General features: G+C 40.6%; 1 protein-coding gene and 1 pseudogene across 7 annotated transcripts in view; both read right to left on the reverse strand.

Annotated features, from left to right (window-relative positions):
- Positions 1 to 26185, reverse strand: part of UNC5D (unc-5 netrin receptor D) — a 524695-nt gene that overhangs the window by 435450 nt on the left and 63060 nt on the right. The window lies entirely within an intron of this gene.
- Positions 1368 to 8873, reverse strand: LOC113924459 (annotated as a pseudogene).

Genomic DNA, 26185 nt, shown 5'->3' on the forward strand with positions numbered 1-26185 from the left:
CCCTACTCTCCTAAGTACAAATAAATGAAAAGAAAAAAACCACATACTACTGCATGAGGCATTTATACAACATCTTTTTAAATATGTTTGTCTCATAAAGCTGAATTAACTATGATTTTCTCATTTTAAAAATGTTAGCTGGTGGCTGCACGTTTCACCCTTAATTCCATTTATAGGAAATATTTGTCACATCACTGGCCACTTGTTAAGAACATGTTTCATTATTAGTTATTTCTCCTATCAAAGATGTGTCTGTTCTACCTAATTTATATGATTATTAAGCAGCTTGACTTTCTTCTGAGTCCTTGTACAAAGGTTATATCAAGATGACAAGCCAAAAGATTTTAAAATGGTGGAAAAGAAGAGGAAGAAGTAAGTGCAATGCTGTTAGCATATCCAAGGATCAGTTCAGTCAACTTCATTCAAATCTGTCCCTTCTAAAAACAAAAGCTTCTCCCTGACACTCCTGCCCCAATTTGGTTATGGTTTTGTCTGCTTACTACCTTTCTACCTGGAAGACTATCTGAGCAATAAGTCAAGTCAGAATTCAAACCCACGTAACACTGAACTCCACTCAAAGAGAACTGTTGTTTAACTAAGCCCTACCTTTTTTCCACCTTAGATATATATCAAAAATGGATGCCAAATGTCTTATATTTCACACATTTAGTTTTGAGTACTTATAAAAATCATTTCTAGATTATAATGGAAAAATTCTGAACTATTTCAATATAGTTTATACGGTAGAAAATTCTAGGAATTTTACTCTGAGTGTTATAGTTCCCCAAAATTGGTATCTTGGTGATTTCATTGTGTTAACACAGAATATAGTAAGTGAATAATCACAGAGAACTGCTGTTACAATAGTCATAGTCAGGGTATGTTCCTAAGTTCTGAAATCAACCATTTTTATTTTTATCTTTTTAAAGATTTTATTTATTTATTTGACAGAGAGACACAATGAGAGAGGGAACACAAGCAGGGGGAGTGGGAGAGGGAGAAGCAGGCTTCCTGCGGAGCAGGGAGCCCGGCACAGGGCTCGATCCCAGGACCCTGGGATCATGACCTGAGCCGAAGGCAGATGCCCAACGACTGAGCCACTCAGACGCCCCTGAAATCAACCATTTTTCAAATATGGAAGATAAGATTTAGAAAACCATTCTATTCTCTTGGAAATATCTTATACTCTCAGGAAGAAGGTGGGTATCAAATGAATAGATTTTTGACCAAAATACTTCTTTTTTAAATGAATTAAAAAGTTTATTAGCCATAGAAAAAAACTGATTCCTTAAATCAATTCTTGTTAAGTTCCCTGTAAAACAATAAGCTTACAGAATATTTCTTTCTCACAAACAGAAAGTCCAAGATATGTTTTTTTTCCTTCTTCTTCAGATGACAGACAGATGGATGTAACCGAATCTATGAACAAGTGTACTTGCCCCAAATGTGCAACATAAATACAGAAATGATGAACAGAAGACTCATAACCAATACTGGAACAGGGACAACCTTGAGCCCAGGTGAGTTTTCTGTGTAGAATCACCACATGCCCCCAGTGGCCACTGCGGCTGTGCGCCCTGCGTTCCTTGCTCCACAGCTCACATTTTTTTCTCTGCCGGACTGTGGATCCAGCCACCCGGGTGGCCACTGCTTTGCTGGGGGAGTGCCCCGATGAGCTCACATTAGTGCCACTGAAGGTTGGACCAGGTATGCTGAAAACTGGAAGGCGCTGGAGGCTGAAACTGACAGCCAAGAAGCAGACGGTGGAGTTCTCAAAGGACTGGCGGCTGCCAAAATACTTTTTACCCACCCAACATCTGACTAGAAATATGTGGCCTCTGAGCTTCAAGGCTGTAAATCAACAAATCTTTTTGTCCCCTTGTGTGGCTACTATGTATATCCCAACTCTAGGGTCACCAAGTCAGAGTCCTATTTGTTATCCATGCTCTGTACACTAGCATACACATATTCAGTTGTTTCTCCCTGTGGTATATCCCATATGACCAAACACACTATGAACAGGGGAGCGGAGAATTCTGGACATGGGTGCCAGAGACAAAACAGATATAAATTCTCTGTAAATTGCAAATGGAAGATCCCAAATTATCCCAACGACCACGAAGAGATACTCACTTTCTCCACCCCCATCTGATGCCTTATTGTTTTTATCTACACTTTATAATGCCCACGTAAACCCACAAACACACCAAACTCATGAGCATATTGCAAGTAAAGCAATCTGTCACTAATAAAATCCCACAGAGTAAAAACAGTTCTGGTCCACACACAACCATGTGCTAGGTTGATGTATCTGTCATTCAACAGTTTACAATATTTTCCATAATCCTGTGCAGGGTGTCCAACAAGGCATTCCCAAGAATATCTGTACTTAAAAACATATTCCTGCTATCAGACAGAGAAGTATTTTGTATTATAGGGATAAACCGATTTTGCGTCCTTCTGTGAGCATGGGATGTGCAAGGGTGCCTTTGAAAATGCTTTCACCAGTCCTGTCCTCCTGCCTTGTTAAATGCACTGTGGATGGGGGCATAGAAGGGTAAATAGCAAGTGTGAAAGCAGTAAAGAAACTGGAGTGTTTCAGGGCGCCTGGGTGGCTCAGTTGGTTAAGCGACTGCCTTTGGCTCAGGTCATGATCCTGGAGTCCCGGGATCGAGTCCCGCATCAGCTGCTTCTCCCTCTGGCCCTCCCCCCATCATGTGCTCTCTCTCTCTCATTCTTTCTCTCTCTCAAATAAATAAATAAAATCTTTAAAACAAAAAAAGAAACTGGAGTGTTTAGTGTTTCTAAACAGTGAGGTAGGAAGAAAAGTCATATTGAAGTCAGAGATAGGAACAGAACTTTTCCTTTGCCCCAATGTCCCAAGGCTAATCCTTCAGTGGTCTCTAACAGAGAATCTCCAAGGTCACTGGAAAATCTGAATATGAGTTATGCACCCACTGCTCTTTGGCTCAGTTGATCTGGTTCTTAAATCTATCCTAGGGAATCAAACATTGTTTTTTGGGAAATCATCTCATGGGCCTTTCTTATTTTACACACACACACACACACACACACACACACACACACACACACACACACAAACATACACACAAAGCAAAACTTGATTAAATGAATATTGCTGAAGGCATCACTGAATTTTAGACACAAATCCCTCCTGTCAATTGCTATTAGTTGCTCAACATTTAGAAAACAAAGAAAAAAACCCTTAAGAATAGCAAATTTGAAAATTTGGATAAATCTCCCTTTTGGGAGACTGGCATCTGGCAGCCTATCCTGTGAGAATAGATTCTAGAGAAATTTCTACATTCTACAGGAGAATATATTACCTTTATGTTACATGATCATTTAATTCCCCAGAAATTAGGTTAAAAAATAAAGACATTCAAGAAGATCAATGGATGAAGGTTGAAAGGTTTCATTTTGAGCTTCCTTTTAAAACACTGAACTAGCACACTGATTATGAATACTGTACAATTTTAATATAATCATTTGCATTCTGTAAACATTTTAAAGCAACGAGAAAGCAAAAGGCAAATTAAATTATTACCGCATGCCAATCAATTTGGATAATGCAGAAGTGAAAAAATATCACAAACACAGACCTTTAATAATTTATAACTTTGACAGTAATAACTAAAAATATGATTACCACTTTGGAAATGTTGAAATTAAACCAACAATTGACTTTCTTGACTATCTGATTTGCCTTTTTTTTTTTTGCCCCAGAATAGGGAAAGATAATAGTTTTTCCATATTTGCACAGAATGAGGCTTTTATAGTTTTTCCAACAAAAATGATCAGAAGTTGAGTTTGTTTGAGAGAAAACATTCTAGCAATTTACTGAAGGGAACAAAATTCAATGTATGCTGTGTACCACACAGGAATGCTAAGAGGAACTACCCACAAATTGGGGCATATTCTCTGAACTCCGTAGGAAAAGCTGACTGCTTTCTTGAGGACTGGAAGCTGAAGTCAATCCATGTGCTCAGTCCCAGCAGACCCACTGAATAAGCTAAATGCATGAATAAAATGTCAGTAGTGGCCCAAAACATCCCTTCCTTATGTCAGAATGGAAAGAAATCATTCTGTTTAAAAGCAAGCTCTAAAGATACTGCCAAATAAACTTCCCCTGCCTTTGAGGATTCCGCAAAGAAAGTAACCAGTGTTTAATTGAAGAGATATTAGCAACAACCTTAGAAACTCCTATCAAAAATCCTCTCCAGCAGATGGCCCTGGTGGTCCTGTGGAGATGTGGGGGCAGGGAGACCGAAATTTATTAAGAGACACTGATGTCTCCCTCAAGTGTGCATCTGAAAAAGACAGCATTTCTGTCTGATCATTCTGCAGTTCCAGTCTATGATATATTATATCAGAATTTATAACCACTGCAGTATTTCTAAATCATTACTCTCCAACAATGGGGTCAGCAGTTTGAATATTACTCAGGGAAAAGCAGCTATACATATAAATAAATAAATATGAAAAATGCAAATAATAGTTCTGACAAAATAGAGCAGGGTGGTTATTGGACAGCAATTGCTCACTGGCATCTGTTCATCCAGCTGCTAGTTGAAAAGACGGACAGCAGGTGTCAATTTAAGTGCAGTGTTATGGTTAATTTCATATAAGGCACTGCTGAAAAGAATATCCAAACAACAGTAAAACTAAAAATAAAGTAGAAGAAAAATCAGCGTTTCCTTGTGTCTCTCTGGGCTTTGTGTTGCAAAAACCACATCCCAGAAGAGGGACCTTCCTCCACGTACTATACCACAGTTGGGAGGAAAGCAAAATGTCTGCGTACTGCTCACGTCTAAGAGACTTTCAAGCAAACTTGGAGAGAGGGTGGCTGCTCGGCTCTGACCCTCTGTCAGTGGTGATAAAACCTGAGAGCTCAGCTCTGTCTCCTGTGATACCTGACTGGTTTTCAGCATGCAGACCAAAAAGATAACAGCACTGAATGTGGACACCCAGTGCGGACTCCTGCATAAATGCATTAATATCTACACCTCTCCTTAAGCAACCATAAAACTCTCCATGGGCATAATTAAAAAATGATTTCAACTCAATGTTTAGATTTGAGGGAGCGCCAGAATGGTTAAAGAAGTATCTTGCCATGTAATGTGTCACCGAATCATAGATTTTTGAGCTGGAGGCTAATTCTTCTAAGTGGCAGAGAGGTTAAATGATGTCCCCAAAGCAACAGAGCTAATAAGGAAAGTGGGTCCCCTCTCAATGTAGAGATCACTCCTCAATTACTACACCAGAACTCAAGGAGAAGCTACAGAATTGCATTGTCTTTATCTTAGCTCTTTTATCATTGACTTTTCATATATAAATGGATATTTATTATTAACCCTCATTAAACTGATTACACATAAAAAATTAAAAAAATAAACTGATTACACATTCCGTGCATTTTAATATATGGATAGTCTTTTAGAAACTGAAATCTCTCATGTCAATCTATCATTTCAAAGGTTGCCAGCCTGGTAAGCATTCTATGTATTTCATTAGCTAATAACCATGTACATACCTCCTGTTACAATGAAACATATCTTTTAAATAGAGTATTTATTAGATGTGCCATTATATATGACGGAATAATCCCTTTTCACATGAATGAACTTTCCCGAGAAATAAAGCTAAAAAATTTCAACAATGAAATTTTCTACAGTTTTAAAATATTTAAAGTTAAAAAAGATTACAGTTAAGATGATCAATGCTTACTATATATAAGCCAGGCACAGTGCTAACCAAACACTTCACATGAATCATATGATTTAATCCTTCTAACAGACTTGCGCCTTACATACCAGAGATGCAATGACTAATGTAATGTCATAAACTACTAAGTGGTACAACAGAGATTTAAATCCAAGTAGTCAATGTACATTTAGCATATGACCCAGCCCTTTCCCTCCTAGGTGGGAAGAGACCCAAGAGGCTGAATGCATAGCCATACAAAGACTTGCAAATGAAGGCTCACTACAGTTTTATTTGTAATAGTCAAGTAGTGGAAACTATCTAAACATCCATCATAGGTAAACAGATAAACTTTGTCACATGTACACACAATGGAACACTACTCAGCAATAAAAAGTAACTACAAGGTACATGAATCTCAAAACAATTAAGCTGAGTGAGAATTCTGACCAAAAAAAAATAACATATATAATTCCACTTACATAAATTTCTAGAAAATGCAAACTAATCTACAGTAACACAAAGCCTAACAGTAAACGTCTGGAAGGCGAGTACACAGTAGACAGGGACAGACTCAACGGGTGTGAGGAAATGTTTGAGGGTGACGGGTGAGGTTATTAATTAGAGTGACAGTTTCACATAGACTATATAGGTCAAAATTCATCAAATTGTGCCCTTTGTGTGTGTTTATTGTACATTAATTGTACCTAAATTTAAAAAGCTAGCATTCCAACTCCAAAGCTTGTGCATTAGCCCACACAGCATATATAGCCTCAGATATGATAAAATTTCTACGTAGCATAAGAAGCATATTGAGTCCAAATTCAGTTTTACTTAGTGCAACATCACTTATTTGCCTCTATTTAAGATATAAAGGGCTAATTGATCTACTGTGTGATTGTTACCTCCCTGCAAGTGAAATCCCTAGGGAAAAATCTGTTTTGATCAATTCGCCCTTACCCCGAATGGCCCCACGCTGTTGCTGCATTTTCACTGATGCAGCCCATCTTCCCCAGCTGCGATCTCTACAGGTACGTTTCGCTTCTCTACGTGGCTCTATTCTCTTACACATTCTTTTCATCTATTTTCCTCGCTGTCTGCTATTCCAATCCCTGAGGTAAGAAGTTACGTAAAAATGGTAAGCACACCCTGCATATAAAATTAAGTGGAAAAAAATCTTCAAACTGGATCTGTGCTGAAGGAGGCTCTCTGCCACACGTTACCTACATAGGAAAATGCTGTTAGAAGCATTTCTATTGATGTTGATGGCTCACTCATTTAAGAGTACCTAGGTTCGAACCTGAGTCCCTCCCAAAATTCCCCACAGCTGAACACTAGGTAATTGGTAATTGACACAAGTCACAGTATTATTTTAACATTTTAAAACATTGTAGTATAAAGCACCCTATGTTCTAAACTTAACTTTGTCGTATTAGGTTTACCCCCAAATAATGATTAAAATAAATACTCATTCCCCAGCTTCAGAGAGAGCTAGAAGTTACACAATTTGAGGAGATCACTTTAAGACTACAAAATAACAAATACAAAACTATGTCAGGATATGGAACCGGCCCCAGGCAAGTAAGAGGGATAATGCTTAAATGTCTTTAGCTACATGTCCACCTCTGTTCTCAGAGCAGCTTATTCATAAGGTGATTTAGGACCTGTTCCTCTCCCCAATGGGGCTGGGATATCAGGCAGCAAGCTCTTGATGAGAGCTGTAGGTTAACCCCACTCAGAAGGGTGATCAGTATCTGGAGTTCTGATGGGTACCTATGTGGGCCCAGTGAATGCTGGAGTGGGAACCATCTGGTGGTAATGCTGCACCTTCCCAGACCTCAAACTAAACCCATTCCCCTGACCCCACTGCAGTTACCATGCAAGGTTGGATCGAGGGGGGTATTTAGCATTTGTCAATGGTGGCCCGTATCAGATATCTTAGCCCAGAAATGAAACATCCGGAACTTGCTTGGTCTTAAGCAGGACTGATCTGACCCTATATAACTGAAAGTTGATTGTGTGAAATTATACTGTTTAGTTACCAGTATTTTCTCTTTTAAAACCACATACTAGTCTTAGTAACAATGCTCTGACCATCAGTGCTCAGGGTATGCTAACTGCAGCCACTAAAACAAAAGAGCTGCTAAATTTCACAAGAGTTTCAGTGAAATCTTTGCATTTTGAAAAATACTTAGGGTTATTACTAAATAGTAAAGGACAGACACGTGCTTGGTGGTGGTGGAGACATTGCCGCTATCCTCACTAGAACTTGGAAGATTTGCATTTGGGAATATAAGACCAGGCACTTTGAGAGTGAGCTTTTTATAAGTCTGCTCTGCTGCATTACAGTAGTATATAGTAAAGGCCTCCAGAATGGATACAGATTGAATGCTACACTTGTATCTGACATTATTATATTTAAAAACTGCTAGGTGAGCACACTCCTAGCATCATGCCCACCCTAGTTTTAGCCTGTTTGGGCCTGAATCAGCAAGCTTATGATTTTATCCCTCTATAGAGGGTCCTCACGGAGTCATTCTGAAGTCTCAATCCACAGTAGGTGGTTCAACTGCAAGGCTTCCCTACATTAAAAGAAGAGCTTGCTCCCTTCAGGCAAGAGTGCAAGTGAAATAACAATGACTACCAAATATTGAACTTGACCTATATGCAAGGAACTATGCCTTATAGGTACTGAGCCCACCTCTCCCAAGTTCTGGGCAAAGGAAACATTGTATTCCCCTTTTCCAATGAGGTACAGAGAGAAGCCCTTGGCAAATTTCCTACCTACCATCAGTAGTGATAGAAGCAGGATGTGAGGCTGAATCCAAAGCCCATTCTTATCTTGTATCAGGCAGTTGGACTGCGTTCGTGTCACTTTCATTATCCTTCTTGATAAGAACTGACTCAGGATGGGAAGGAAACATTATAAAACTTTGTATGTTAGTTAAGCCTGACCTCAAAGGTTGGTCCATGTACAGAGACTGGTGCAACTGACTGGTAATAGAAACTGGAGTAACTTTCTCTCTGGTTAGCTGCTGAACTATCAGACAAGCGGTGGAGATGATAGAAGACATGAGGATAAGACAGGTAGACACACAGCTCCTATCTGCTCCGCCAGTCTGCAGGTCCTCTTGCAGTTCTGTGGCCATTGCTACCTCCATGAATGGAACAGTCTACCACATGAGAGAAGCAAAGGGCTCTGTGAACATTCACGGCACTGAGGCTGGGACAGAGGCAATGTCCATGCTCCGGGGTCTATAAACTGCTAGAGAAGGGAGTGGTCATGGTCATCAACTTTGGTTGTTTTAATTTTTTTGCATCATTGGACTTCAAGCAAGCCCAGTGGCCTCCCCAAGATACAAGCCCTGTGCCTTTTTATGGTTTCAAGTATCTATATATAGGCCTATGAATTAACATCTATTTCTCTCTCTCTGGTTTTTTCTCTTTTTCTCAGCTCTCATCTTCCCCCATCTTGCTGCCTTTATTTCTCTCCCTCTCAACAAATCCCCTTTGAATAACAATTCCTAAAAAAAAAAAAAAGAAAGAAAAGAAAATTCAAGACTAATATTAACTTAGCAAACAACAAACCAACCAACCCATCAATGGCAACCCTAAGCAACCCAGAAAGCACTTAAAAGAAAGGAAATGAGGCTGCCTTACATTTTTGGTCTCCCTAGGGCAAAATGCTTTACAGTGTGACAGTGCACTTCACTTATACAATCATTTTTAAACTCACTTATCACTTTATCCACATTTTGTATAATGCAGCGAAAGAATACACTTGAAAGCCAAAGCATCCATGCATTAAGGAGGCCTGTCATGGTTCATATCGAGTTCAATTTTATAGGTTTTTTTATTGCAGCCCCCAGCTATGCCACTATATGGTAATCAAAGTCAGCTTCATTCATATCATCTTATGTATATTTCAGATTTCCAAACTCAGGGTTAGAAGCCTAAATGTATTTTGTTTTTCAAACATTCTGGAAAATGATAGAGGCCCTGCAAAAACATATCTAGATTGGATCTAAATGGAATTATACCACTACAGCTGAAGTGAAGACCAACTGGAATAAAGCAATAGCTGTTTGCCCACTAACTGGTGCATCAGCTGGCGGTTCTGAATGATTTTTCTAGTCTCCACTTCTCACTGTATTCGTCAGAGTTTGGAAGAGACCTCAGAGCTCATTTAACCCTTCCCACCACATTTTAAAGCTGAAGAAAAAGGGGGTGCAGAAAAGGGATGTGAATTATCGGGGTCACAAAGTGAAAAGTGGTGTAGATGCAACTCAAACCTTGATCTTCTAATTATAAGCCTGTGGTTTGTTTCAACAGAATTCAGTCTCTCTCTTGATTCAAGAAGCCCTTCTGAGCAATGACTGTGACAAAGACTGTGTTAAAGAATGGAAATCTAGTGCTAAGGACTGAGGCCATGGAGTCAGAAGAATGAAGAGTTTGAAGCTGGCTCGCCCACCTGCTACCTCTGTGACTGGGCAAATCACTTAGCACCTGTGAAACCTCAGACAAGTTACTAAATTTCCCAATGTTATTCCATAATCACCCCCTCCTTTGTGAGTGTGAACAATTAAATGAGATAATGCAGCTGAAGTGTTCAGCACAGTGCCTGGAATTTATTAAAGGTGCACTAAATGTTAGCTATTGTCATTACAAGGTGAAGAAAGCATTGCCCATACCTGCTCAAGGGCTATAAATACAAGTCTAGAGACCAGCAGAGAAATGCTGAATTAATAATGGGATAAGTTCAGAACAGTCCTGGAGGCAAATGCAAAGGGCAGAGACACCACTGATTCTAGTTAGGGTGAGGCCCCCTCAGGCACACTGGGCTGGGTCCCAGATACGGACTTCTTTATTTTTATCACTGTTAGTTCTGGGGATTTTGTTTTTACTGGTTCAACTTTATAGCAAACCCGACTGTAGCCTAATGTATGGAAAGGAGTCAGGGAGAAGGAAATAACAAAACACAACTGAAATAATGAATGAGACTTAGCCATTCTTAACAGAAGTTAATAACGATGGTTCGGGAGCTTATCTACTCTCTGGTCGCATTAGAACTCCAATCTAATTTATTGCTTTTGGGATTGACATCTAATTTTTCTTTTTTTTCCAGATATGCCCCCGTAGTAAGAACCAGGAAATTGGGAATATTCCCTACCTACACTACTTGCATATGCTGGAAGATGCTTATCTGTTTCATTTTTTATCAGAAATACGTAATCTTCTTATGCGCAGAAAAAGGGTAGAGGCACTGGGGACTACAGCAGGAGGGAAAAAATGGAATTTGAAGGTAGACAATTCCAAAATCGAATTTCGGTTCTGACTTCCAGCAAGTAATTTAACCTCTCTGAGCGCAATTTCCTGTACAAGAGAGAAAACATATCTACTTTACAGATGCCAGTGATGAGTAGTGGGTATAATACACATCAAAGATGAAGAAGACCAAACACAGAACAAAACCAAAAGGCTATCCTCCACAAAATTAAAAAAAAAAAAAAACTGGAGAAAAAGAGGACTTTATAAGTAAGGGAACTCTGCCAATGCACTCACTCATCAGTATCTCAGAGAATAAGACTGAGATCATGAACTCATGCAGGAGTGTGTGTGTTTTAAAGCAGGGATGTGGAGCAAAAAGATGCAAAAAACAAAAAAAAACAACAACAAAAAAAAACCAGAGAAAGACAAATAGTGTAATGAGTATGTGCGTGTGACTGGGGAAGAAACAAAAATAGAATATTTCCAAAATGGATCATGAAAGAACAGTTCATACTGGTAATACGCCCAAGGATACCCCTGTGGTTTCAAAGAGTAAATGCAGCTCCTGATACAGACTGCCTTGGAAAAAGAGTGCACACATCGGGCCAATCTGACTTTAGTAAGTTTATATGTGACGTCTCAGCTGGAGTACTGAAATTTTCTCTCAAATGCAAGTCCTATCTACTTGGGGGAGTGGCATCAGAAGGCCCAGTATGTTGCATCCAGAGGCCCGACACCAACAAAAGTTTACAAGAAGGGAGACCCACAGACATATTTTGGGAGTGTAATGTGCATTAATTATTATAGCGGGAAGAAAGAAAGAGTTTGAGCTTCTGCTGTGACTGGAGCAATTAGTTCACGAAAATAAACTGGGCCTATGTTCTTGCCAGGAAATCAATGTCAAAAGCCTTGCTCAAAACTAATGTTTAGACAATTAAAACAAACAAATAAACAAACAAGCAAAAAACAGCATCACAAATAATGATTTAATTTTACTTCCCTGGGGAGGCTGAAAGTGCTCATTGTTTGAAGAGCACAACTGTCATGAATTCTATGGTCTGTGATTAAAAAGGATTTGAACCAGTGCTATGTGTGACTTTTCTAAACCTTTCTAAAGATTTTATTTATTTATTTATTTATTTGAGAGGGAACACGCACATGCATGAGACAGTGCGCATGAGCAGGGGCAGAGGAAGAGAGAGCAGCAGACTCCCCACTCAGCAGGGAGCCCGATGCAGGACTGGATCCCAGGACCCTGAGATCATGACCTGAGCTGAAGGCAGACACATAACCGACTGAGTCACCCAGGCGTCCTATGTGTGTCTTTTCAAAGGAATTTTTATCAACTCACCATTAGCGGAGTGTTAGGTGCACACGAAAAAGTGAATCCTGCTTTAATTTCTCTACAAATACATACACAGACATTATATAAGGGTTATAGCAAATGAGACTTGGGGTCCCCCAAATCTTTGCTGGTGTTTTTCCAGGCATAAGAAAGAAAGAAACGTCCATGGAGACCTTTCCTTACCACAATTTCCCAATCACATAGACCAAAAATTAACAAATGAACCCACCGTCCTGTATCACAGGCTGTCTTACCCTAATCTTCTGTGAGTTATTTCTCTAAGCAGTGTGTCCAACAGCTGTCCCCTCAAACATCTAAATCTCTGGGTTCACACTCCTGATAAATGGCTCTTGCAACACTGTACTTGTGAAATGAACTGACCAGCTGGGAGCTCAGAACTTTAACGCAGCCTGTCACCATCAATCCATCACTGCGGATCGGAAGGTGGTCATAGTTCCACAACCAAGCTCAGAAAGAGCAGGTGTAGTCAGTTAAGCAGGTTGGGAACCAACTTTCCACGTTCCCCCTACAAGAGATAAGCATCTGCTCAAAGGAGACATTTGGACGGTCAATGCAGCAGACAGACTTCTGGCCAAGGAGCCCTGTCAATCCTCCCTTTGGAGTCACGGAACTCTGGGAGAAGGAAAATGGTCTTCCTGCCAAATAGGGACTATGTGGCATTTTCTAGAAGTTGGGAACTCTTTCTTAGAGCATGGGAGGTTGGGATGAATGGACACCAGTTGTGCACAGGTCTCTGACAGGAGATGGGTCAGCAAACACGCCCCCTGCAACACAAACACGCAGAAAATGCATTCCGGAGCAAAGGGCATTGCTATAATCATTTGAAAAGGCCATTTAGTCCATGTGAAAATTAACTGCTACAATTTACACAGTTTCAAGTAAGTGAGCTGTATGCTCATCACTGAAATATCCTTTGGGAAACATGATTTAGAAAATATCATTTCGGCTATATGTTTCAGAACTCCGTGGGCGACTAATTTTAACAGGCAATTCTTCCTGTTCATCTTTCTGCCAAGAAAGATCTACTTGGGTAATGTGCCTTTGGTGCTCAGCCCTTCATACAAGTACATATCTGACCACTTCCACTAATTCAGACAAATGCCCCCACACCACCACCAGTCAATTCAGTTGGGGGCAATGTTCATTACAACTCTATTGCAGCTGAACCTTAAAACAAAATGATGCTACTCCTGGAAGTCAATCTGTGTGTATAGTTGCAATCATCCAGGACCCCACACTCTACCCACGCTGGTATAGCACCTGTCACTGGCGATTGTGGACTCTGCACAACTTCACCTCTGAGTCAATGCTCTCCAGGTGCTGGTGGCTTGTTTCCTTTATTTTTTCTAAGATTTTATTAATTTATTTGTCGGAGAGACAGCACAAGCATGGGGAGCAGGAGAGGGAGAGGGAGAAGCAAGCTCCCTGATGAGTAGGGAGCCTAATGCAAGGCTCGATCCTGGGACCCTGGGATCATGACCTGAGCCGAAGGCAGATGCTTAACCAACTGAGCCAACCCAGGCACCCTGCTGATGGCTTGTTTCTTATTTCTTTTCCACATGAGACCTTGCTCTCTCATCTCCTGTGGGCTACCATCTGGGCCTTCCCTGCCTTGCCTTTTATTTTTTTTTTTAAGATTTTATTTATCTATTTGAGAGAGAGAGAATGAGAGACAGAGAGCACGAGAGGGAAGAGTGTCAGAGGGAGAAGCAGACTCCCTGCTGAGCAGGGAGCCTGATGTGGGACTCGATCCCAGGACTCCAGGATCATGACCTGAGCCGAAGGCAGTGGCTTAACCAACTGAGCCACCCAGGCATCCCCCTGCCTTGCCTTTTAAACATGTCTTCTCGTTTCTCACTGTCTGCCTTGACCTGTCCCTTCTCTGCCCGCCTCCCTCCTGTTTCCAATATGCTAACTACACTTGGATGCTCAATCGATGCTCATTCTGGGTTTATTCATAAAATCAGGAAATATACACTTTCAGGGTTGGAAGGGATATTAAAGGGCATCATCCACAACTGTCCCTAAAACATTCCCAGTTGAGGAGATATCCTGCTTTGGCCTGAGTAACTCCTTTCTCATATAAAAACCTCTTGAATAGTAAGAGAATTTGGTAAAAATGATTCATTATGTTAATCTAAATCACTGTGAAAGTTTCTGCCTATTGGTCTCATTTCTAACCCCTGAGAACAGAACAAAGTGGAGAATAAGGAAGATGGGCATCGAAGGCCAAAAGATCCTAATTGGGATCATGGCAACACATAGTACTTCTGGTGTGAGCTTGTGCATCACACCCAACCTCTACAGGCCTCATTTTCTCGACTCCATACTGAGCAACCATGATTTTTTTGGTGAAGATTAATTGTGGTATTTTAGTCTCTAGTACGGGGCCTAGAACACAGGAGACAATATACAAATGTTCTTCCTTTTCTATCTCCCCTTCTCCCACATAAAAGCCAGTCTCTCAGATGTGTAAAGGGTCATCAGGCCTTCCTTGAATAGTCTCTCAGTTGCAAATCACTTAATGCTGGTGGAAACTCCCCCTTGTGCGTGTTCTAGTTGATTATATTCTTTTACTTTTTAAAAGATTTTATTTACTTATTTGACAGAGAGAGACACAGCGAGAGAGGGAACACAAGCAGGGGGAGTGGGAGAGGGAGAAGAAGGTTTCCCGCGGAGCAGGGAGCCCGATGCAGGACTCAATCCTGGGACTCTGGGATCACAACCTGAGCCGAAGGCAGAAGCTTTAATGACTGAGCCAGCCAGGCGCCCCTAGTTGATTATATTCTTAACGTGGTCCCCAGAACAGAATGCATTACCTCCTGTGTGTTCAGACCAGTGCAGAGCAGAACTGTGACTTCTTTGGTACCGATGCTACACTTCTAATGCATTCTTGGAGCCTTCGGCTGACTCACATACCCCATGCCTTGATCACTCAGCACAGACACCTGCCCAATCCTCCCTCTGCACCCACCCACTCACCATGTCACTCTGAGCTTCCTCAATCATACTTTTCTGCCTGTATTCCTTGTCCTGGCACCTGTGTCTAGCTACCTGTCACAAAACCGGACATGATCCTCCTCCATTTTCACTGGTAGCCTTGGGATTTTCAACCTAGAAGTGTGTGGCAAGCATTATTATCAAATTAAGTCCCTCTTAAAATAATCACCAGGAAATTTGTTTTTGCATCTCCAGCCCCCGGCCTCTACGTTGTGGCTTTTAAAGATCTGTTTTGAAAATCAGTTGCTTAACCATTGACCCCAAAGCGCAAAATTCTTTATTCATTGATAAAGACTGCTTTGTCATTTCCCTACTGGATTCTACTTGCCTGCCTTACCCCTGAATCCAAGAGTGCCCCATCTCTTGGTTTTTATAGGTGTCCGTTTTTCACCAGCAGGAAACAACCCACCTCATCTGGAACCCCCAGTCTTTCCAAGGTTGGCTTCTACTTTGAGAAACATGACCATCTCAGGTTCAGTGATGAGGGGTATCATTCAACACCGCTCCTGGCACACGACAATGATCCTCCCTGGTCCTTTTCTCCTGCCAGTGCCAGCAAAAAGAGGGCAAGAACAGTCCTTGCAGAATTGAGATTGCTTTACCAACACTGTCCTGGGGTAGGGATGGGCTGCCTTCTGCAGAACAGAGACCTAATTAGCATTCATTTTCTGTAACAAGCAAGTTGCTAATTTGATAGGAAAATCCAAGTAAATTTGCAGCTTCCCTTCATCATATAATATGCATTTTCATTTAGCAACACGGCCATCTCATACTGAATATTAGTCCTGAAATTTTAATTGACTATGTGTCTTTTACTCAGGAACCACAAACACCAAGTTTAATCATTTGGATGGAATATAAATGGAATTAACAAATGGCCAAAGTTACCTATGAGAAGGGCACATAAGATGCTGTTCAATAAAACAAGCAATGATAAAAATAAAACCTAATATTTGCATAGCGGTTTATAATTTATGGTGTGCTCTTTATATAGCCACATTACCCATTTTAAGTACTTTAAAACAGCGGGAAAACAAAAGATGGAAATGATGTAATGAACAGCTTAAACTGCGTATGAAATTGGGAAAATGGTTTTTATTATTCCTCTTTTTGGCTCCCAGTGTCTTGCATAGCATTTGGTGCATAGTAAGTACTCAATAAACATCCATCTCATGCACAGAGGGTGGAATGATTCACCATTATTCTTAAGTTTGCCCAAAACCCGTGTACACAGGGCATGCTCTCGACAGCACAGAACTGGGGACTTATTCCGAACAAAAATGGACAACTGGACATCCCATGGGCCGGAGGAAGGCAATGACTTTGTTATCAGTCACCTTTGCGCAAGTGGTTACATATATACTGATTTTGTCACAAAGAAAATCACAGGCTCAAAAGGCAGTCACTTATGCTAGGCTATGTCACCAGACTGGGCTTCATACCCAGTTTCAACCCCCTGTCTCCCCAAGAAATGGAATTTTACCAGTCAGGAATTCTCTGGTAGCCACCAATGAGGTAGTCTGCCACAAGGACTCTCTCCCTCTGGAGCCCCCAAAGGATGATGATTTAATCTGCCTGATGAGACAATACCCTGTTCATTCCCCCTGTGGGACATTACCTTGCCTGAAACAATCCTTTCTTCTCTTTGGCTCCTAACATCCTTGTTGCAACCTCCTTCTTCTAAAACCCTCCCATTTTGTACAACTCCTAGGAGCTCCTTTCTACTGGCTAAACAGGATGCTGCCGAATTCATGAATTGCTTAATAAAGCCAATTAGATCTTCAAATTTACTGGGCTGAATGTTAGTTTTTGACATGTTTAACAGGATAGAATCTGGAGATGCACTGCGTAGGGACAGATTCAGTTCCACCCTGGAAAAGTAACAAGCTTTCTGTGCTTCAATTTATTCTCTGCTAATATGGGAATATTAATAGTCCCTGTCCCACGTGGATGTTCCAAGAAAACTTGATTAATCTATGTAAAAATGCTTAAAGCTCCCGGGCGCCTGGGTGGCTCAGTTGGTTGGGCGACTGCCTTCGGCTCAGGTCATGATCCTGGAGTTCTGGGATCGAGTCCTGCATTGGGCTACCTGCTCAGCAGGGAGTCTGCTTCTCCCTCTGACCCTCCCCCCTCTCATGCTCTCTCTATCTCATTACCTCTCTCAAATAAATAAATAAAATCTTTAAAAAAAATTTTTTTTAAGAAATGTTTAAAGCTCTGCTCCACACACCATCGACATCCTCTATGTGTCTGTAGTTAGTGGTGGTTAATACCTCGAGTGCCCACACCGTGCTTGCCACGAAGAGCCACTCAACTGATACCTGTTGAATCAATGAACGATCCTTCAGACCTGTTTCTACTTGGAAAAACTGTGTCTTTTCATAGTTTATATTGTCTAAAATGACTCGAAAATAATAAAGGACTAGAAGGTGGGCAGACAAGTCATTCTGCAACTCATTACAGATGGTACACTGCATCTCCTTGGAACGCCAAGTGACCCAGAAGAAAGGCTGTGTCAAATACACTGAACAAAACACATAAAGATACCAATTAAGTAGCCTGTTCCCAGTCTGCTGAGGCAAAGATTAGTAACTGGTTAGTTCCTCAAGATGGTTCCAGGTCTCACACTGTCTGAAGACAGGCTTTTCTACAGTTTAATTCATGTAAAAAAAAGGAAAGGAGGAAGAAAAAACAGTAAAATGTCAAGCTGGTTTTTCTTTTCTAATGTCAGAAATGGAAATGATGTAATGAATTAGTATCTACTTCCTCTGATGGATAATATTAGTTCAGCTTTCAGATTAAATATTGTGTGAATCTATTCTGATATATGTGAAGGTCAGATGAGCCCTACCTTTAAAACTGGATTGCCAAAAAAGAAATGTCTGGGCTCAAAAAAGCCTAAAGATGTACCAACGAGAAATACAGTTTGCTTAATGGAAGGACCTACTGCTATAACTAGATATTATGTGGCAAAAAAAGTACTGTATGATTTGTCTCTTTAAACCTGTCAATCGGACCTCTTCAGAGAGTAGTAAACTCATCAAATCATTATAACAATTTAGAAAGATCATTTAAGAAATCGTAGTACTGAGCAAAAACCTTGCACCATGATTAGGAAAAATTAGAAGCATTAAGTTACCTATAAATAGGAAATCAACATATTAACCTTTACTTTATTTAAAGAGGCAGACACAACATGCATTGCAAATGAGGGATATTCGCATACACTTACTCCCTATTCACATCATGATTAAGTCCTCCTGAGGAGGCAGGGTCAGAGAGGGGATTAAAGCACAATGTTTCCTTTAGTCCCCTGGGGGAATCCAAAACTGTATTACTGTGTGAAAGCAACAGACTGACACAGGGAGTATGTGCCCACAAGCAAAGGGATGTACCCAAAGCAGCTGCTAATCCCAAGAAGCTAAGAAGCTGAGTATGTAAAATGAAGATTTACGTGTTTTGTCTTAGTTGATTCATTAGGTACTCTTGCAGAAGAAACAGTTTTCTAATTTAAAGGACCTGAGAGAGGGAGAGAGAGAGATGGAAGGAAGGAAGGAAGGAAGGAAGGAAGAAGGGAAGGAAGAAGGGAAGAGAAAATCCGTATTTGTTTTCAGTTCTTTATGTAAAGAATAAGAACCATTAACTATTTGAAATTTAGCATGTCTGAGGAATGAGCAGGTAATAAATATTAATATGTGCCATCTGAGGGAGGAAGGGAGGAGGGAAGGGAGGAAGGGAGGAAGGAAGGAAGGGAGGGAGGAAGGGAGGAAGGAAGGAAGAGGAAGAAAGGATGGAAGGAAGGAGAAAATCCTTGACCACGTAAATAAATAACCCCTTCACTGTAGCTAACTCTTTTTTTTTTATTTTACTTATTTATTTGACACAGAGGGAGAGGGCATACAAGCAGGGGGCGTGACAGGCAAAGGGAGAGGGAGAAGCAGTCTCCCCTCGAGTGAGGAGCCGGATGTGAGGAGCCGGATGTGGTCCCAGGACCCGAGGATCCCAAATTGAAGGCAGACTGACTGAGCCACCCAGGCACCCCTGTAGCTAACTCTTAACACCAGAATCTGCTCATATGATGATATTATGTACTATGTTCATAGCAATTGTTAAAAATATTTTTCATCCTACAACCAATAATTGATCACGTGGATAATAAAAAAAGCTAACATGTACTATGTTTAAGGCACCAGGCTGAGCAATTCACATACATGTTCCTAATGTATTCCTCTTAAGAAACCTATGAAATAGGTACTGTGGGTTTTCATTTCCTGCCTACAAGACAGAGAAAAATATCTACTTAACAGTTCAACAAAAGACTTTCTTATAATTTGTGCCACAGTGTTTGTTAATCAGTTTAAGGGACGGTGAAATGAGATGTGATCACAGCATAGAAAGTCAGCAGCTTCCTAGCATCTTTTTTTTTTTTTTTTAATTTTTTATTGTTATGTTAATCACCATATATTACATCATTAGTTTTTGGTGCAGTGTTCCATGATTCATTGTTTGTTCATAACACCCAGTGCTCCATGCAGAACGTGCCCTCCTCAATACCCATCACCAGGCTAACCCATCCCCCTACCCCCCTCCCCTCTAGAACCCTCAGTTTGTTTTTCAGAGTCCATCATCTCTCATGGTTCGTCTAGCTTCCTAGCATCTTATAGGCAGCACTTAGGATATGAAATCCTGGTGACCCAGGGACCCCAACTCTGATCTGCTTATAGAGTCGCCTGGTCCTATTATCTGTATATCATTGAACCTGCTACAGAGTTAACCTTCCATGCTGCCAACGCTTGCTGCAGTCATGAGGACAGAAGGTCCGACATGAGCTTACAGAAAGGCTGTATGATAGTTTGGGGCTGCCTCCTAACAGAAGTTTGTATGTTGAACAGAGTCTCGTGTAAGACCTACTATCATTATAGCCCACTGTCCAAAAGCAAGTCGTGGTACAAGGAATACACAGTCCCCACTTCTCCTTGGTCTCCAGATGCTACTGATACTTCCCAGAAGAACATGAGAATTATGAAGGCATATATCCTCTTTGGTCACTTTACAAAGTTTCAATCGTATCAGAAACTTATGGCCAAAATACAGTCTTGTTCTTTTCTGGTGTCTTCACTATGTAAATTGAAATCAATTTATCTCAGTCTGGTGGTTCTCTTGGCTAACCACCATTTTAAAGGAGAAATAGGCAGAGGCTTGTGGAAAGTAAGTTGACAGTGGAGTGGTCTTAACCAAAATACACATTTCAAGGAGACAAAAGCTATTCTATATCATAGGGAAATAGACAATCTTATTAAGGAATACAGATTAATCTGACCTTTCTCCCAGTGCATGCTGTATCAAGGATTCAGACAGCCTGACATGCAGCCCTTAAAGATTCTGGGCTGCTGCTTATGTAACAACAAAAACAAAATGTGGGCTGCTACTGACAAGTGGAGGAGCAAATTAAAAACGTATTCTACAAACTGTAGCAAGTCAACACTGTTGAGGCCAGTGGGGGGCAGAGGGAGTATGTTCATGTTTCCATAAATGAGATGTTAAGTTAGCCTGAAGGGTATATTTTAATAGTAAGTTATAATGTGGTTGTACACTTCATACAAGGGGGGAAAAAATCCAGACTTTATCGCCACAACTTGTGCAGCTGAGCTCGAAGATGCCTTGTCAGCTAACTACTAAACACAGACAACATATGGTTATGAAATGCTACCATGGGGGATCATCGAATCCTTTCTTTTTCTAAAGACCTGAAAGAATAGAGGACTATTGTTCAGGGAATGTTAATAAGGTCTTTCTCTAACACTCTATGCGCTCTGGCAGATTGGCTGTTAAAAGAAACTCCTAAGTGAGGATTAATTTTTGTGTGTTCTAAGAATATACTCTCAGATACATTTTGAATGGATAAGTTACAGCTATTCCAGAAACTCATATCTTTGCAGTTTAGGTATCCAAAGGTCTCTGGTGAAAATTTATAGTCTTACTGTGAAAATGAATACAGGGAAACCTCACTCCGATGGAGTTGGGAGGACAGAACGGGGCGCACTGCCCCTCAGCATCAATTATAGGAAGAACTGTCAATTACAGATCCCAACAGAAGACTCCTCAACAGGAAAGAATCGTCAATTACACGACCCAACGGGAAAGATGCACGTTGCATCCCCTACAAGGAATTGCCTACCCCTGCAACTCAGCCAATGAGAAACCATTATCACCCTGAACTCTTGCTTTTCTCCAGTGGATTTTCATTCAAAACCACCCCTCCCAACTTCCACCCTCTTCTCCATAAAATAATGTTCCTCTCCTTTGTTGGACTTGCTATGGTTTTGCTATTATAGCTTGCATGTTCCAAACGGCAATTCTCTGCTGTTCTGGAATATACCCATTTTGCTGGTAAAATACCAGTTTTATTTTTAAGGCTAACATCACTGAGAATGCTCTACATGAGGCACCACCGCATATGTGTTCAGGCTGCTCTGATTATTCTAAGGCTAACAAAGTCTTAGCCAATGTGAAGTTACTTTTTCCATCTTTAAATATCAATAATCTATAGTTCTCAGCTGAAAAATACAGAATTAGTAAACACCTATGTGGTAGCCATATTAATAAAGCCTTAAATGTACAGAACTGCTTTAAATTTTAACAATCCTAAAAGGCAAGTATCATTAAAATATTATGTATGAGGGGTGTCTGGGTGGCTCAGTCGTTAAGCGTCTGCCTTTGGCTCAGGTCATGATCCCGGGGTCCTGGGATCCAGCCCCGCATTGGGCTCAGTGCTTTGCCCTCTCCCTCTGCCTCTCTGCCCCCCACCCCCACTCGTGCTCTCTTGCTCTCTCCCGCTCACTCCCTCTCATTCTCTCTCTCTCTTTCAAATGAATAAATAAAAGTTTAAAAAAAATAAAATGTTATGTATGATAAAACAGGATCAGATGCAAAGATACAGTTCACACAGTTGGTAAGAGGTGAGGCCTGCTTCAAACCCCATGTCTGATTTCCAAATCCATCCTTTTTGTACCTATGTTAGGGATTCATGTATTTCTCATGTGCTTACTTTTTATACTGCTTACAGGAAACAGAATCTGTCAGTTTCATTACTATTAATAGGTGAATGAGAATTAGTACTTATGGAGGTTTGCTGAGCACCAGGAAGATAACTGCTATTTACATATCAGTCCAGCTAAACCCCTGGCAGACTTTGTTAACATTTATGTAGAATCTGGACTCCAACTGAGGCAGGGCTAGAGGCAGAACACAGAAATGACAAGAGGTGATGTGGTACCTTCCAAGAATTGGGAAGTAAAGGGAATTAGGTTGCCTTCCGAAAGTTAAATAGTAAAGGGAGATCAGAGACATGTAAAGTCTCTGTTCAAAGAGATCTCTGATACCTAACAAGACTTGGAAAAGTATTAATATATATGTGGTGGCTGGGGTGGGGCAGGAGTATCAGCCAGAAAAAAATGACAGTCGGAACTTGAATAAATGAGAACATGTCACTGGAATAAGCTTTGGCCATGCTGATCCTCAAACCAACCAGAAGGTGTGTTACGCATGCCTCCAAACCAAGCTATTTTGTCCTGGCAGAAGACAAAATACTGAGTGGTTGAACATGGACATAAGAGGCAATATTAGTGGGCGCCTGGGTGGCTCAGTTGGTTAAGCGACTGCTTTTGGCTCAGGTCATGATCCTGGAGTCCCGGGATCGAGTCCCACATCGGGCTCCCTGCTCGGCAGGGAGTCTGCATCTCCCTCTGACCCAACCCCCTCTCATGCTCTCTCTCTCTCTCTCTCTCTCTCATTCTCTCAAATAAATAAATAAAATTAAAAAAAAAGACCATGGCTTTAAAAAAAAAAAAAGAGGCAATATTAGCTTGGGACTCTGAAGTATTTGTCAATTATCAATACCTATTCTCAGTCTAACTCTGAGCTTGTCAAGTCATCTGGTTTCCTAGGTCAGTGGAAGCAGGAGAGTGCACACAATAGGTCCAAAAGAATGTCTCCTTTGACTGATGGTTACATCTCTTATTGTAATGCCACGAGCTGATGGGCACTCTGCTTTCTACCTATAAGTGTCTTTCAAGTATTGTTAATGTGATGTAGCATCCTTAGTCAAGCACATCCTGATATACTGTCCTCATGTAATTTTTGGACTGGTAAGTAAAAAATTATACATTTGACCATGACAAACTTACCCAGATACTGTTACAAGTTCCTTCAGCGAGCTAAAGCAACCCAAAGCACCTTCTTTTAAATATCTTCAGAACCCATGTAACTATTCAAGAAGAGATGCTCTCTATCAGAAAATGGACAGAGTTCTTCATTTTAGCAGGAGCAGGCACACACTCTTCTGAACAACTAAATGATAATGTATTGGATAAGAACTAGAAAGTTGGGTTATTTTCCTAACCAGGTTGCTAATTGGCAACATAACCTTGGAAGTGTTATTTAACTGTTCTGAACCTCAGTACCTTTATCCATAAATGGAAATATTGAATATGTGCTGTCCAAGGTCCCTTCCAAAGCTCTAACATTCTCTCACTTTAAGATGTTAGCAGATCCTCTAAAAGTCAGAGCATTTTATTTTATGCTGAAATGACTTCATTTTCTTCCAAATATTGGCTCTTTGGCTGTTATGGCTGTTCTCGGTGATTAAATGAATGTCCTCTGGTGGCCCCTAATATTGCCAACCCAATTGACAGTGTATTTCCTGAAAACACAACATAATATAAGCAATAAAGAAAACTAATCTCCATAGTCTCTGCATTATCTCTGATCTTACTTACTCATCACACCAAAATGCAGGCTTGATAAAAATTTAACCTCAATAATTATACTCTCAATTAAATCTGTAATCATTTTCATTTGGGCTCATATGAACCATCCCAGAAATCAAGAGGCTACGAATCGCTAAATCAAATAAGATAACAAAATCCCTCTTTCATTCTTGAATAGTTAGGGCAATGTATCTGGTTTTTCTAAGATGCTAAGTCAGTATTCTACAAAAATATATGTTCACACCTTGTGAGTTAGTTTGGCAAATGGACAATCACAAAGGAGTTTTGTGTTCACCGAGTAAGTGCCATTTATATGCTTCACTTATAGAGACAGAATGGCGACTGGCATCTTTACAAAGCCAATTAGCAAATGTATTCGTTAAAGTCCCTTTCACACCTCTACTGTCAACTCCAATCATTTATTTATATCACCTAAAATCTTCTGCCTTGATTACTCATTATTGACTAACAAATGATAAAGTAATTGTACTTCCCTAAATGTGGAACCCACATTACAAACCCACAATTCCATTTTCCCCAGCTACTAACAGCCAGTCAATAGTGTCATATAGGTATGATGATTTTTAACATGGCATTTCCTTAATTTAGATAAAACTATATAGCTATCCAACTGCTACTACCTTAGGTCAGTCTTCCATCAGCATCCTGATAGATTAATATACTGAGAAGTTGGCTGATGAGTCAATTTTCAATATTGCCCTCCTATAATTCATTCTCCATCATGCAGCTCAACTGATCTTTCTAAGCTGCAAAGATGATTGTGTTAGTCTTCTGATCATCATTCTTCCCTCAGAATAAAAGCCCAACTTCTCACAATAACATACATTGTTCTTCATAGTCTTGTACCTAGCCCTATCTCTTCCCTAAAATGCTGCAGAGTACAGTGGGTAAGAATCAGGAAACAGACTGCCCTGTTGGAAAATCCCAGACCTACCACTTGATGCCTATGTGACCTTGACCAAGCTTAATATTACCTGTACCTCAGAGGTTAATTGGGGTTGACAATAAAAGCACCTACCTTCAAGGTATGTCTTAAGTTGTAGCAGATTACAAAATTGGTCATACATATTTTCACTCTTCTCAAGGTGTGAAGTCACATTTCTCATACCCTTCGATGCAGGCTGACCCTGTGGATTTGCTTTGGACATTAGCAGAGGCTTTACTGTGCTTGAGCATTGAGATCGGTCCTCCCGCTGATCTTAGAACCCTCTGACTGTCATGTGAACAAGTCTGGCTTACTCGCTGAATGACCAGAGACACGGGGTCAAGTCTTTTCTACTGCCCCCAACAAAAGCAAAGCAATTGCTAGAGATGTGACTGAGATCATTCTAGACCATTCAGATTAGATGAACAACCAGCTGAGCAGAGATGAAGATGCAAATCCAGCCAAGACAATCCAAGCCTTGCCCGTACCAGCAGAGATACCCTGCTGAATCCTAAACTCAAGAATAACAGTAAGGGATTGTTTCAAGTCAGTAAGTTGTGGGTTTATTATGCAGCAAAAACTATTGGATACAACACAGTTAAATGAGTTAGTATAGTAAAATACTTTCATGTGTACCAGGCATACATGAATATAAGCTATTAAAACTCAGTGGTCTCTACCTCACATTCTATTGTTACTTGGACCACTGGTACTTACAATCCTGGAATATACATGCATGCCCATCTCTGGCCCTTTCTATAGTTTATCAGCCTGGAATACCAGTGCCCCTACCCTAACTTCACAAACTCCTATCCCTCTGAGTTTAATCATATCCTCTTTTGAAGATCATTTGCTGACACCATTATGTGGTGTTAAATGTCCTTTCTGCAAATTTTCAAGAACGCAATGCTTTGGTATTTCCATACCGTATTGTTTTTACTTGTAGATTTGTCACCCACACTATTTTACAAGCTCCTGAAAGGTAGGGCCTAAGTCTCTACTGGGTATTAGTTACTGTTTTACTTGGGACTCCTCCTTAGCATGGCACTTAATTCAACTTATCTAACCAACCAGAGTTGACTCTCCAAAAGAAAACTGTTTGCATTTAAGGGT

Source organism: Zalophus californianus, chromosome 2 (assembly GCF_009762305.2).
Source record: "Zalophus californianus isolate mZalCal1 chromosome 2, mZalCal1.pri.v2, whole genome shotgun sequence".
Lineage (NCBI taxonomy): Eukaryota > Metazoa > Chordata > Mammalia > Carnivora > Otariidae > Zalophus > Zalophus californianus.